Source organism: Gobio gobio (assembly GCF_949357685.1).
Source record: "Gobio gobio genome assembly, chromosome: 25".
Lineage (NCBI taxonomy): Eukaryota > Metazoa > Chordata > Actinopteri > Cypriniformes > Gobionidae > Gobio > Gobio gobio.
In genome coordinates, this window is record NC_137121.1 from 27476010 (window position 1) to 27488591 (window position 12582).

Below are 12582 nucleotides of genomic sequence, written 5' to 3' on the forward strand. Positions count from 1 at the left end.
CAATAAATTATAGAGCATTTTCTAATGTTAAACGCACTCTGAAATGTACTTAATGTAAGGGATGTTTTTGAGGACAGAGGATGCTCATTCAGAGCCTTGGAGCTTCTACAGAAAAAGCTTGGTTACCTTTACATTTCAAACAAGATCGAGGAACAGTAAGATATTATTTGAATGAAGAGACCTATTTGATTGATGCAGACTGATTAAATCTGAATAAACTGAGAAATACTCAAAACTTTGAATACATATGACAGCAATTTATAATGAATTCTTTAATATACACGTAACCAGTGTAGTTTGATAAGTACAGGGGTAATGTGCTCTCTCTTCTTAGTACCAGTTAAGCCTAGCAGCTGATTTCTGAGCAAGATGCAGGTGAGAGAGAGGCCTGACTCACACCCAGATACAATACATCAGCTCAGAGTCAAAAACGACACCAAGGATTTTTACACTAGAAAGTCTTTTCACTGGAGCAACCAGACGATCATTAACATCCTCCTCACGTTCCTTTTTACCAAATAGAGTAAACTCAATCAGACATTCATACAGAGACTTAAGAGAAAATTCCCCACGTTTCAATGGTAGATACATTTGAGAATTATAATGAATGCCATGGACGCATACCTAAAAGAAGCATATCAAGAGAGAACAAGAATGGTCCCAAAATTGAGCCCTGAGGCACCCCACATAAGGGCAACATAAGAACAATCGTTCCCTAAACTAACTGAGAAAGTCCTATTCTTTAAATACGAGGAAAACCAATCCAAAGCTAAACCCTGAATGCCAAGATGTTCAATGAGAATATTATGATCAATAGTGTTGAATGCTGTGGTAAGATCTAACGGCAATAGAGCAACACAACTTCCAGAATCAACACCTATAGGTTCCCTTTCGAAAGGGAACTCTCGCTGCATCTAGCTGACGCTATGGGGAACGCCCTCGGAACGCTATGGGGAACGCCCTCCAGACTGGTGTCTGAAGCTACTATCGAATCACGGCAAAGTCTTTGACCGACGTCAGCCCATGACGTCATCATCGTGCGACCCGGAAGTATAAAAGGGCGCCGTGCCAACACATACACATCTTTCTCGTCTTCAGGGACTGTCTGTTTGAATTGCTATACGAGTTAAGGTAAAAAAAAATCAATTATTAAATACACACGAGTGTGTATTTACTGCCTGGGATCAAGAGCATGCACAGTCAAGTTCATTTGAAGTTGTCTGTGTGTGAGTGTGAGCGGTTTTCAATCTGAGATCGCTCCACTCTAGTCTGGCTTTTTTCCTGAGGGAAGAGAGTTTGGCATCTGGGACGGGATGATGCTGTCCCGCTCAAGCTGAGGCTGAGCGTTGGCATACATCATGGGTTCTCAGATGCAGCTCGCCGATCGTCGCGACGATCTGGCGGCTAACGAGACTAAACAGCAAGTGCTCTTAGGGATGGCTGGTGAGAGTGGTATGAATCCTCTCAGCCACCTTGATCGTGTGTGCTGAGCTGATGAATGTTATGGAACGTACTGCAGGCAGGCTGCGGCTGCCATGTGGCTGGCGCGTGATAGATTGCACAATCGATTTCTCCTTGGCCATAAACCATCAGCTCAGATGAGCCTTCCATTCCTTCTTGATCTTCTTACAGAGATCGAGAGGGCATGGAAGAATCCATATTCGACCCAATGTTCATCAACATCAGCGTTTCAACTTCGCTGATGTCGAGGGGATAGGGGAATGTGGATATGTGTTGAGGCTACCGACTGGCGAGGAAAGTTTGCAAACTTTTCTCGCATTTCGTGGGCATCAACACTGAGAGCTCAAACTCTGCCTCTCTAAATCACGTTGTGCTTTAATGGCAGGGGCATACACGGCAGCAGGTCAGGCTGGTGCTGCTTTTCACACCATGGCGGTGTTTCAGGCGTACCAGGCGGACCTGCTGGAGGATCTCGACCAGGGGGCCGGGCTGTCCCCTGAGGCGGTTGCTGAGCTGCGCCGCACCACAGATCTTTTTCTCCGGGCCACCAAGCAGACTGCTGCTGCTATCGGCTGCTCTATGGCGGCTATGGTGGTCACGGAGAGGCATCTGTGGCTGAGCCTGGCTGATATCGGGGAGAAAGATAAGGGCTTTCTCCTCGATTCGCCGGTTTCGCCTACTGAACTTTTCGGCACCTCCGTTGAGGCGGTGGTTGGAAAGTTCAGGGAGGCGAAGGCGCGCTCAGCGGCATTTAAGAGCATGCATACCGCTGAGATGCGCGCCCCCACCCAGGCAGGCAGGACCTGGTCCTTCACGGTCTGAGGACCGTAGGCAGGACCAGAGGGCTAGCGTCTCCTCTCGTGCCCCCCCCCCCCCCCCCTCCATGGAGGGGCGGGGCACAGAGGAGACGGGATTCCCGCGGGGAAAAAGGATCTGAGGGAGGTGATCCAGGACAAACGCTCTCAAAGAGGGCGTTGGTGGTGGATCACTTCCCTTGAGGGCAGTTACATCCTAGCCCTCTCCTTTTTCCTTTTTAAATGTCTTTTTATGATTTTTTACCCAGGCGCTTCTTACATCAGGCCTGAGGCGGGCCCATGATAGTAGAACTATGTTCTGATGGCCCGCCCGGACTTGCTCAGTGAGAACGCCCCTTTCAGGCATTCAAGGGCGGTAGAACATGGTGGTGAGAACTGCACAATGAGTCTTCGCTCAGCATGCCGCAGGTGAGAGTGGTCATTTTTGTGTGTTACACTAAAAATATGTATTTCTTACAGACCCCAGGTTCCTGTATAGAGTTGGGTATTCATCAGAGAGAACTGTCTTTCCCCTGCTCTTTTCTTTGAAATGTTTGCGGATTACTAGGCGGTAGCACACTTTTCTGATAGAATGTAGTGTTTGTCTACCGCTTAGGGTTACTATGTGTCTTCGGTTCCCTAAGCCACTGCAGGTTGGATAAGTTTGTCTCTGTTACGACTGAGCGCTGAGGCGTCAGTTGGTATGTGGATGAAGGAGGCGCGTTGCTGAGGCACCGACCCCTTAGTTGTGCACCACTTAGATCGGAGGCCTCCTCTCATTGAGAGTTGTTGGTTTAAGTAGCAGTCAGTTTGTTTGTCTGGCAGTTATTTCTCGTTTTTGCGAAACTCGTACAGCTTGTAGGCTTTTACAAGCCTCCCTGGAACGGGTCCCCATAGTAATGGGTAGCTATCATGTGTTAGGCCTCAGCAGGCCTCCATGAAGACGAGCCGTAGGGTCTAATATTACTACAACCCACATTTTGCAAATATGTCTGTCCCAGTTAGCAGGAAGGATTGCACCGTTTTCAAGAGTATGGTGACAGTGGTAGGCCTTATCAGGCCTCTAGTTAGGCAGGTGCCAATGCTTAAGCATCAAGGTACTACTAGCCTAGCTGGCTATCAGGTTAAAAAGGGGTAAATACGTTCTCCTGAAGGTTGGCTGTCAATTGTAGGCCTCAGTAGGCCTCTTGAACAAGGCGCTTTTCAGTTGGAAGGCCTCAACCAGGCCTCACTGGAGGTATGTACCGATGTGCGCATCAGGACAGCTAGCCTGGAGGCTATCAGGTTGTAGGCCTCATCAGGCCTCCCCGAAGGCCCACTGTTAGTTGTAAGGCCTTACTAGGCCTCCCTGAGGGTGAGCTCTCAGGTTGTGATCACTACCAGAGGCAGGTTGTAGGCCTCATCAGGCCTCCCTGAAGGCCTGCTGTTAATTCTAGGCCTTAATAGGCCTTCCTGACTCGAACAAGGTAGTAGGCCCCATCAGGCCTCCCTAAGGTGTTCCTGGGATCCAGTCATCTGAAACAGTTAGCACGCATTGCAAACAGGTAGCAGGCCTCTCCAGGCCTCCCTAAAGGCTGGTTATCAGGTAGTAGGCCTCAATAGGCCTCCCTTGAGGGCGAGTTCCTTAAATCAGGATGCTCGAATAGCCTGCGTAGCTTGACTGTCGAGTAGTAGGCCTCAATAGGCCTCCCGGAGGGTGAGCTCCCAGATTGTGGTCACTCGAACAAGGTAGTAGGCCCCATCAGGCCTCCCTAAGTCGTTCCTAGGACCCAGTCATTTGAAACAGTTAGCACGAATTGCAAACAGGTAGCAGGCCTCTCCAGGCCTCCCTAAAGGCTGGTTATCAGGTAGTAGGCCTTAATAGGCCTCCCTTGAGGACGAGTTCCTTAATCAGGATGCTCGAAAAGCCTGCGTAGCTTGACTGTCGAATAGTAGGCCTCAATAGGCCTCCCGGAGGGTGAGCTCCCAGATTGTGGTCACTCGAACGAGGTAGTAGGCCCCATCAGGCCTCCCTAAGGCGTTCCTGGGACCCAGTCATTTGAAACAGTTAGCACGTATTGCAAACAGGTAGTAGGCCTCTCCAGGCCTCCCTAAAGGCTGGTTATCAGGTAGTAGGCCTTAATAGGCCTCCCTTGAGGACGGGTTCCTTAAACAGGATGCTCGACTAGCCTGCGTAGCTTGACTGTCAAGTAGTAGGCCTCCTTTAGGCCTCCTTGAGAAAACAAGGGTAAGCTCAGCAGGACCATGCTTCGCTGGCAGGTGGTAGGCCTCCCTAGGCCTCCCTGGAAGTGAGCTTGAACGCTCTGAAAATTGGCGGTATTGCAGTCAGGTAGTAGGCCTCACTAGGCCTCCCTGAGGACGGAGTCCCGAGCCAGGATGCTTGGGTTTCCAGCATGGCTTGCGGTTAGGTAGTAGGCCTCTATAGGCCTCCCTGGAATACCCGCTATCAAGTAGTAGGCCCACAGGGCCTCCTTGAAGGTGAAGTTCCTGAGCTAGGTACTTTGATTACCAGTTCTCTGTGAGAACTTGTGGTAGTTGGGCCTACAGCTGGAGGTTACTCGCCAGGCAGGCTCAGCTGCTCCCCTCAATGAGGGTCGTCTATGAGTGCTCAGCCGCCTGAGCCTGGTCAGACGGTCGTAGGCCTCTCATGAGGCCTCCCTGTTAGATCAGTCATTAGGCCCTTTCGGCCTCCCTACTGCTTTGAAACACAAGCACCTGGTAGATCCTTGATTTGAGCAGGCAGACTCCCCTCGATAGCAAGGGTTGAAAAGCACTACGCTGAGTATTGCTCTCTTGGATAACCCGTCTCTGAGTTCCGGGCTAAGTAGGACTGCCAGTGTTTCAGTCCCTTAGCTTGGATGCCCCCTGGGCACCATCCAGAGGCTCTGTTTTGAACAGACAGGGTTGGCTAAACCGAAGTGTCCATAACACTTAGGGCACCAGGTCAGGCCTCCCTGGTGGCACTCGGGAGAACTGGTTTCCCGAGTAGTGACTGGCTGGGGTTCCTTCGGGTCCCCAAGCCACATTCCCTTAAAGGGACCCCTTCGGTGGAAGTAGTGGTCCCGGGCCTTCGAGCTGTCTGGATGGAACCCCGCGCAGTGCGCTAGGGTTCTGTTTAGTTGCATAGCTTGGGCTATGACCGTAGGGAGTGCTGTCACTGTCAGCCCAGTGACCTGAGGGGGAATCGCTCAGGTTTTTCTATGAATTACTTGTGTTGACAGTTGTCACTGCCAATGGGCAGACACTCCCCTCAGTATGGCGGCGTTGGTATATCGTTCCCCATAGCGTCAGCTAGACGCAGCAAGAGTTCCATTTCGAAAGGGAACGTCTAAGGTAACGTATGTAACCTCTGTTCCCTGAGAACAGGGAACGAGCGCTGCGTCGCGTTGCCATGCTTCAGGGCCTATCTGCCATACAGTCCCTTCAGACGAGAAGATGTGTATGTGTTGGCACGGCGCCCTTTTATACTTCCGGGTCGCACGATGATGACGTCATGGGCTGTCGTCGGTCAAAGACTTTGCCGTGATTCGATAGTAGCTTCAGACACCAGTCATGCCGAGGGCGTTCCCCATAGCGTCAGCTAGACGCAGCGAGAGTTCCCTGTTCTCAGGGAACAGAGGTTACATACGTAACCTTAGACGATATCTTTAGAAACCTTCAAAAAAGGGTTCACTTCACATTGGTGTGATTGGATACTCAATCAGACTTATTCATCCAACTATTATAATTGTTTTTAGCCACTATTTTGTTCATTTGTCAAAAAAATTAATTTGATTTATGTGTTAGTAATTTACAAGAAAAACATTTATGTCAAGTCTGGTTTTAACTGAAGGAACTTTGCCCAACTATTAGCACAACACCAAAAAGAGTCATGCTTCTTTTCCACTCAAACCCAATCATTCGGTCGTCTTTGGGGTCTTCGCTGTGTCCCCCCTCCCTTCTTCCCTGGTGGACTCGTCTCTTGTTTCATCAGTGGCCCGTGTCATTGCGCCCTCCTCAGTGCGGATGACTGACACGAGGGACTGGGAAATCCCTGGGGGCCAGTTGGGTCTGGATGGAAGAAAGGGGAGCACTCAGCGCACATTGAGCATTGGGTCAACAGGACCTGCACCCTTGACTTGACCTCTGTACCTCTCAGACACATATACAATGACCTGAGCTGAACTTAAGTGTAACAAATTACAGACACACTCTGGGGGAACAGACCCGGATCAGGCTAAATTTCAGTTTGAATTTGGAATTAAGGTTGAAAGTGTGATTCACATTTCGGAGGCACTAAAGGTCACAACCCATGACCCTTGTACAGTGTGGTGGGTATGTGTTGTATGCCTTAAGATAATGATGAGTTAACAGAGTTGTCATACATTTGGGCAGCTTGCTGTAGACCTCCTTCAAGGATACCACCTGCCTTTTGTCCATGTTTTGTCTTTGTCTGTGAGTTTCTTAGTGCAGCTGTCCAAAAACACTCAAGTCTTTCGGTCTTGTTTCTGCTTCTGTTCATCGCCTCACCTGAAATTTTCTCTGTACATTCTTCAAATGTTTTTATGACTTCTTTTAATACAGTTGTATAAATCCAATGACCACATAGTGTACACTGTAAACTCAAATAAGTTGGCAAAACTCAATAATACGATAATCAGTTAAGAAATAGCTTACAAAGTTTAAGTAAGTAAAACTTATTTTTATTTTTTCTATACATTTTAATTGCTCTTAGTTTGAAGTATTTGAGTAAGTATAACTTAATATTATCATGTAATCTCAACTTAAATATTTTTAGTTGTGGAAATATAGCTAGCTATAACTAGCTGATTCAATAAACACTAACATTTTAAATGGTAACAAAATGCTTTGATTAGCATAGCAATTTCTGAATGAGTAAAAAAAATGAGTTAGTCTAAATGAAATGAAACAAGTTTATAAAACTCAAAATTGTAATAATTCATATTACTTAAAATGTGTCAGTTTTCTTGTTAATTTGAAATAAAATCAATCGAAGTTGGTTTTACTTAAAAAGTGTGTTGCAAAATTGTGGCATGTATTTTAAGTAAATTCAACACATATTTTGTTTCAGTGTATATAGATAGACACAAAAGATTTGTATTTTTATTTACTAAATTCATCTAAAGCGAAAGTAAAGACTTAAAGGGATAGTTCACCCAAAAATGAAAATTAGCCCATCATTTACTCACCCCCAAGTCATCCTAGGTGTGTAGGACATATTTAAAACTTTATCAAGTAAACTTTCGGCCGAACGCCTTCCATGGAAAAGTGTTGAATGTTGAAAGTGAAACTCAAGATGCGTACGTGACGTCATGACGAGCATTTGTTACAACCATGAATCCAATTCTAATGCTTGGATTAGCCTGGACTTTTGTGATATAACTCAGATTGTATTCGTCTGAAAGAAGAATGTCATATACACCTAGGATGACTTGAGGGTGAGTAAATTATGGGCAAATTTCTTTTTTGGGTGCACTATCCCTTTAAGTAAAGACAAAGTATTTTATGTTACAAAAGATTTTAAATAAAGATAAATAAAAAAAGATATTCAAATAAATGCTATTCTAATCAAAGAATCCTGAAAAAAACCCTGAAAGTTCAGCTTAGCCTTCACACGGATACATTTTAAAAGTTATTTTAAATTGTAATAATATTTCAAAGTTTTACTGTTTTAGTGTATTTTAATAAAATAAACAGGGCTACAGCCTTGGTGTGAGAAAGAATTCATATGATATTCACCCATTAATTAACAATAGATTGAATAATTGAATAAAACTATTAAAAAAACTATATGAAACCTGACTGAAACACCAGATAAAATGGTCAAAGATTATTCATATATATATATATATATATATCCCAAGTTGTGTAAATGGGTGAAATATGACCCGTTCTTGATATCATTCTTAAAATAAGTTTTGCTCATGTTGGCTCTATAATGTAATTTTAATATATATGGTAATTAAATATATAATTATACCAATTTCTTTTTTGAAATGCAAGCACCAACCCACTATCATCACATGGAATATGAACGTCCAACAATCATTAAGCGCATATCCACATGCATTGGCCTTCAAATGCTGCTCTGATGCTTGTTGGTGATGGGACGAGCTCTTTCCACACCTGCTTTGAGCTGTAAAGACAGTGAACTGCCCTGACGAGACATTTTTACAACAACCCTGACTCTGTGTTTGGACAGGCCCAGCGCTAGATTACATTACCAATGGATTACACAATGGACAATGAGTGGACAGAGGGTTCTGTTGAACATGTGGGCTCGACCGTGTTGCAGCATTACAGGGATTATAGCCCCAAAAACAGATTTATGAATATGTCATCTAGTAGTCAGTCATAGTCGCTGCTTGTCTTGCCTAACTTCAACTCTGTGGGCTTAAAGGGACGAGGCCTCTATAGCTGCAGTGTCTGGCCTGGTTAAAGACTGAGTATTGTCTTTACTTATTGATAGTCTAGGGTGGCTCATACTGGCTAGACATCTCCCCCTTCATGTTACCCAAACGCAGTAGAGGATTAACTGTTTAACCCATTGGGATATCATTTTCTGTCCAAGCAGAAGACGATGTACGCATCCTTTAATGAAAATTTGTGTGCTGGATAGCATGAGCTAAATTATATTAGTTGATTATAGTGTTTAAATATCACCAAATGTATATATATATATATATATATATATATATATATATATATATATATATATATATATATATATATATATATATATATATATATATATAATAATGTATATAATTTATATAATGGATAATATAAATAGTATGTTTAACTGTGCATTATGTTTATTATAATTAGTGCTGTCAAAATTTGCGAGTTAAAAACTTTAATGCAATTAACTCAGCATCCGTTTTTCTATCATCACTTTATCATCCTTGAATTCATGCAAATGCTTTTAAACCATTTAAGCAAGAAAAAAGAGAATGCGCTGTCTGTGAATGTCCTGTCTATGTGACACACACACAACGCACAGAAAGACGCACGCCAGTATCGAGATTTCTTTCGCGCTTGAATGATCAGTAACACACAGAGTTATGCCAAAATGCCTGTTTTGGGTATTCTCATAAGGGCAGTCTTAAATGAGTAGAATACTGTCTTAAATTAACTTAAAGGGTTACTGCAGCGATTTAGCATCAGTAGAAACCCGGTAGTATATTCAAATAATTGTGCTCAACCCCCCCATAAATTGATAACGGAGCGGTGCGGAGCAAAACTAATCTCTCAATCATTTCCTATGTAAGTTAAGTTTCCATAGGAATGAACTGAAAACGCGCCAGTCTGGACACGCACCGTGAATGACTGTGCGGACATGAATGAATCCCGGTCGGCAGTGGTCATTTTAGTTTAGTTTTAAAATTAGTGCCAATTCGGGGGAAGGTTGCTTGAATTGTGGGTTCATGAAAACACAAAAAAACGGTATAATGACAAACTCATGTAAATAGGCGCATTTTGCTTTGAAACCAAATCTTCCGCGAACATCTGGTCTGTCAGCTCCTCACTCTCTGATGAATGAAATCTGACTCCTGCTGTGTTTGTGCGGCGACACTCATTCGGCTCGTGCTGTATTGAGCAGACACGTTCAGTTTTTTAATTGTAGAGTCTATTCTCTAACTGAACTAAATTATTTATCACTATGAAAATCAAAACGACGGAACAAGTAGGCGTGGCTTGGGAGTGGCCTCGTAGGTTACCGAAGCAAGTGCATTCTGGGAGTTGTTATCTTTGATCCATATGAGCCAAAAATGCATTTTCTGGCTTTTCTCAGTCTAGAAGGCACCAACTTCTAAAATAGAAGAAAATCTTAAATCTAAAATCGTAAAGTGACAGCAGCCTAATAAACCAGTTGCTGTGATGTCTGTCATTAATATTAATCAAAGAAGGTAACAAAATAACATTGTAGCTTTAATAAGGATTAATCTATATAATTTATGCAGTTAAGAAAGGTGTTTGATAACTTTATTCAATTTCTGTATACTGATTATATATGAAGGCCACAGGTAAATATGACATTTATTATACATTTATATAAAGAATGTTTTAAGTTCACTTAACTTAAAAGTTATTTTTTAAAGCCTAATTTTTTTTTGAAATTGATAGCTTTCAATTTACTGTAATGTTGAATGTCTATCATTAATGTTAAAAAAAATCTATTTCACAGAGACATCAATAGCAGTTTTAGTATCAGTGATAACTGGCCTTCATTCATAAAAAGATGCCATTACAATAAATATTTAAAAAAAGATCTTTAAGTTGTTTACATTCATTTGGAGAGTAACTGTGAAATTATTATATAAAAAACTATAAAAAATATAAAAATATAAAAAACTAAATTTTTAATATATATATATATAGTGCATAGTTAAACATACTTTTAAAAAAAAAACTTTTATATACTATGACATATGCTAGTATTGCAGTTGCAATTGCAGTGAAAAACACACCCAGTTTTGTTGTCCCATCCCGAATCCTGCTAGTCACAGTAATTGCGGGATGTCCTTTCAGAAGTATTCCTCTTTAGATGTCTGGAAGGGCTGCCCAGTTGGGCCATTATGCCCGCTATGTTAATCCGCCCCGTTTTATCAATTACAGTCTAAATTGTTAAAGGATATTGTCTCATATTTCTAATACATTCTTAAAAAAATCACCCAAGTGTTTTATTTCAGATTAATGAGGGTGTCTGCTCCTTTATAGTTTACCATCTCATTTGTGGAGCTATTTTTGCGGTTGTTGATCCTGGGCATCAGGGATGTGTGTGTGTAAATTCACACTGCATCAGCGTCGGAATGTGGCCTTTTGCTTTTAATGCCCGTCTCTCATCGCACGACTCAAAATATAAGAAGTAACTCCTGCTCATCTGAGACTTAAGAATTTATCACAGTGCCTTGGCACTTGTTTTTAACAGGGAAGACATTAACACGTTGGATATGACTCATATTTCGTGGATTATTTTGACTGACTAAATCCAAAATGGAGGAGTTTGGAACTGCACCCAACAGCAGTTTTGTTGTTGCAGTGTTATCTTTATTCAAACATTAATCTCTTCATTTAATGAAAAAAAAAATTTCATAGATTTACATTAAAAGAGCGATATCCAGAAACCAACACAGCAATGAAATGTGTGCCAGGGATTGTTTTTTATTTTATTTACTTTTTATACAGTTTTTGGTTTTAATCATAGTTTTTTTTTGGGTGTGATATGACTAAACAAATATTTACATTTGGTCAATATATCATCTTTCATATAAAAAAAAAATTGACTGCATGTGACTTTGTGAATTGGTGCCATTTTGTACAGATGCAAGTAGCATTATCACATTTTTGTTGCTTATATATTTAATTAATCTCAATTGCATATAGGATAGGTGAGTTAATTAACCTAACAGCAAAGTGCTTCAGTTTACTGGTGTTTATTCACTGTCAGCTTTAGCTCACACATCTCAAAATTTTTTGAAATGCAAAATATTGTTTCTAGATTTTTAGAATAAACATTGTAAGTAATTTGTTAAGATGTGGTGTCTTGTCATATTTTTGTCAATGGTATAGTTATTTCTATGGTCCACTTCAGATATTCTATTGACCATACAACTTTGCAACTACATCAACCCGAACCCTAACACCTAACCAGTCTGCTAATGCACTAATGAAAGTTAGTTGACATGTTGTTGACAAGTTACTTATAGTTAGTAGAATGTCTAAAGTGGACCATCCACTTTTGTGAAACCATGTCTTAATTAAAACTGTTTAAATATCGCCATGATGCACATTTTCGCCACGTCCCAGCAAGCAATTTTGCGTTTAAAAGACGTCTAATAGCCGTCCAAACACAGCCCTGATGTCTAGGCTAAAACAAGGCAAAATTTGGGCTGTCAGTGAACATTTTATAGATGACTAACCAAATTAATGAAACCAAACACCTTGTAATCACTGTTGACTTTGCTTACATGATGGAATTTCACATCTCGCAAGTTACTGTATTTTGGCAAAAATTACATGTAACTAAATTCAAGGTTATTTTGGCTAGAAGTGGGTTATTCATAGCCGGACTATATCGGGTCTCTAGTTAAACGAGACAGTGAAATGACGGCTGTTGCATGCTGGGATCATGCTGGGTTGTCATTATAACAATATCCTTTGTTTCGTCAACAAGATTAACATTGCAAGTAACCGGCTAGCATTCCCTAGAAACCACCCAAAACATCCTAGCATAGATGAAATCATTCACTTTATTTTGATGTTTCCTATATAGACATTCTGTTGAGTAGAACTACCGTTGCACCTACATGCTAACTAACTCTCA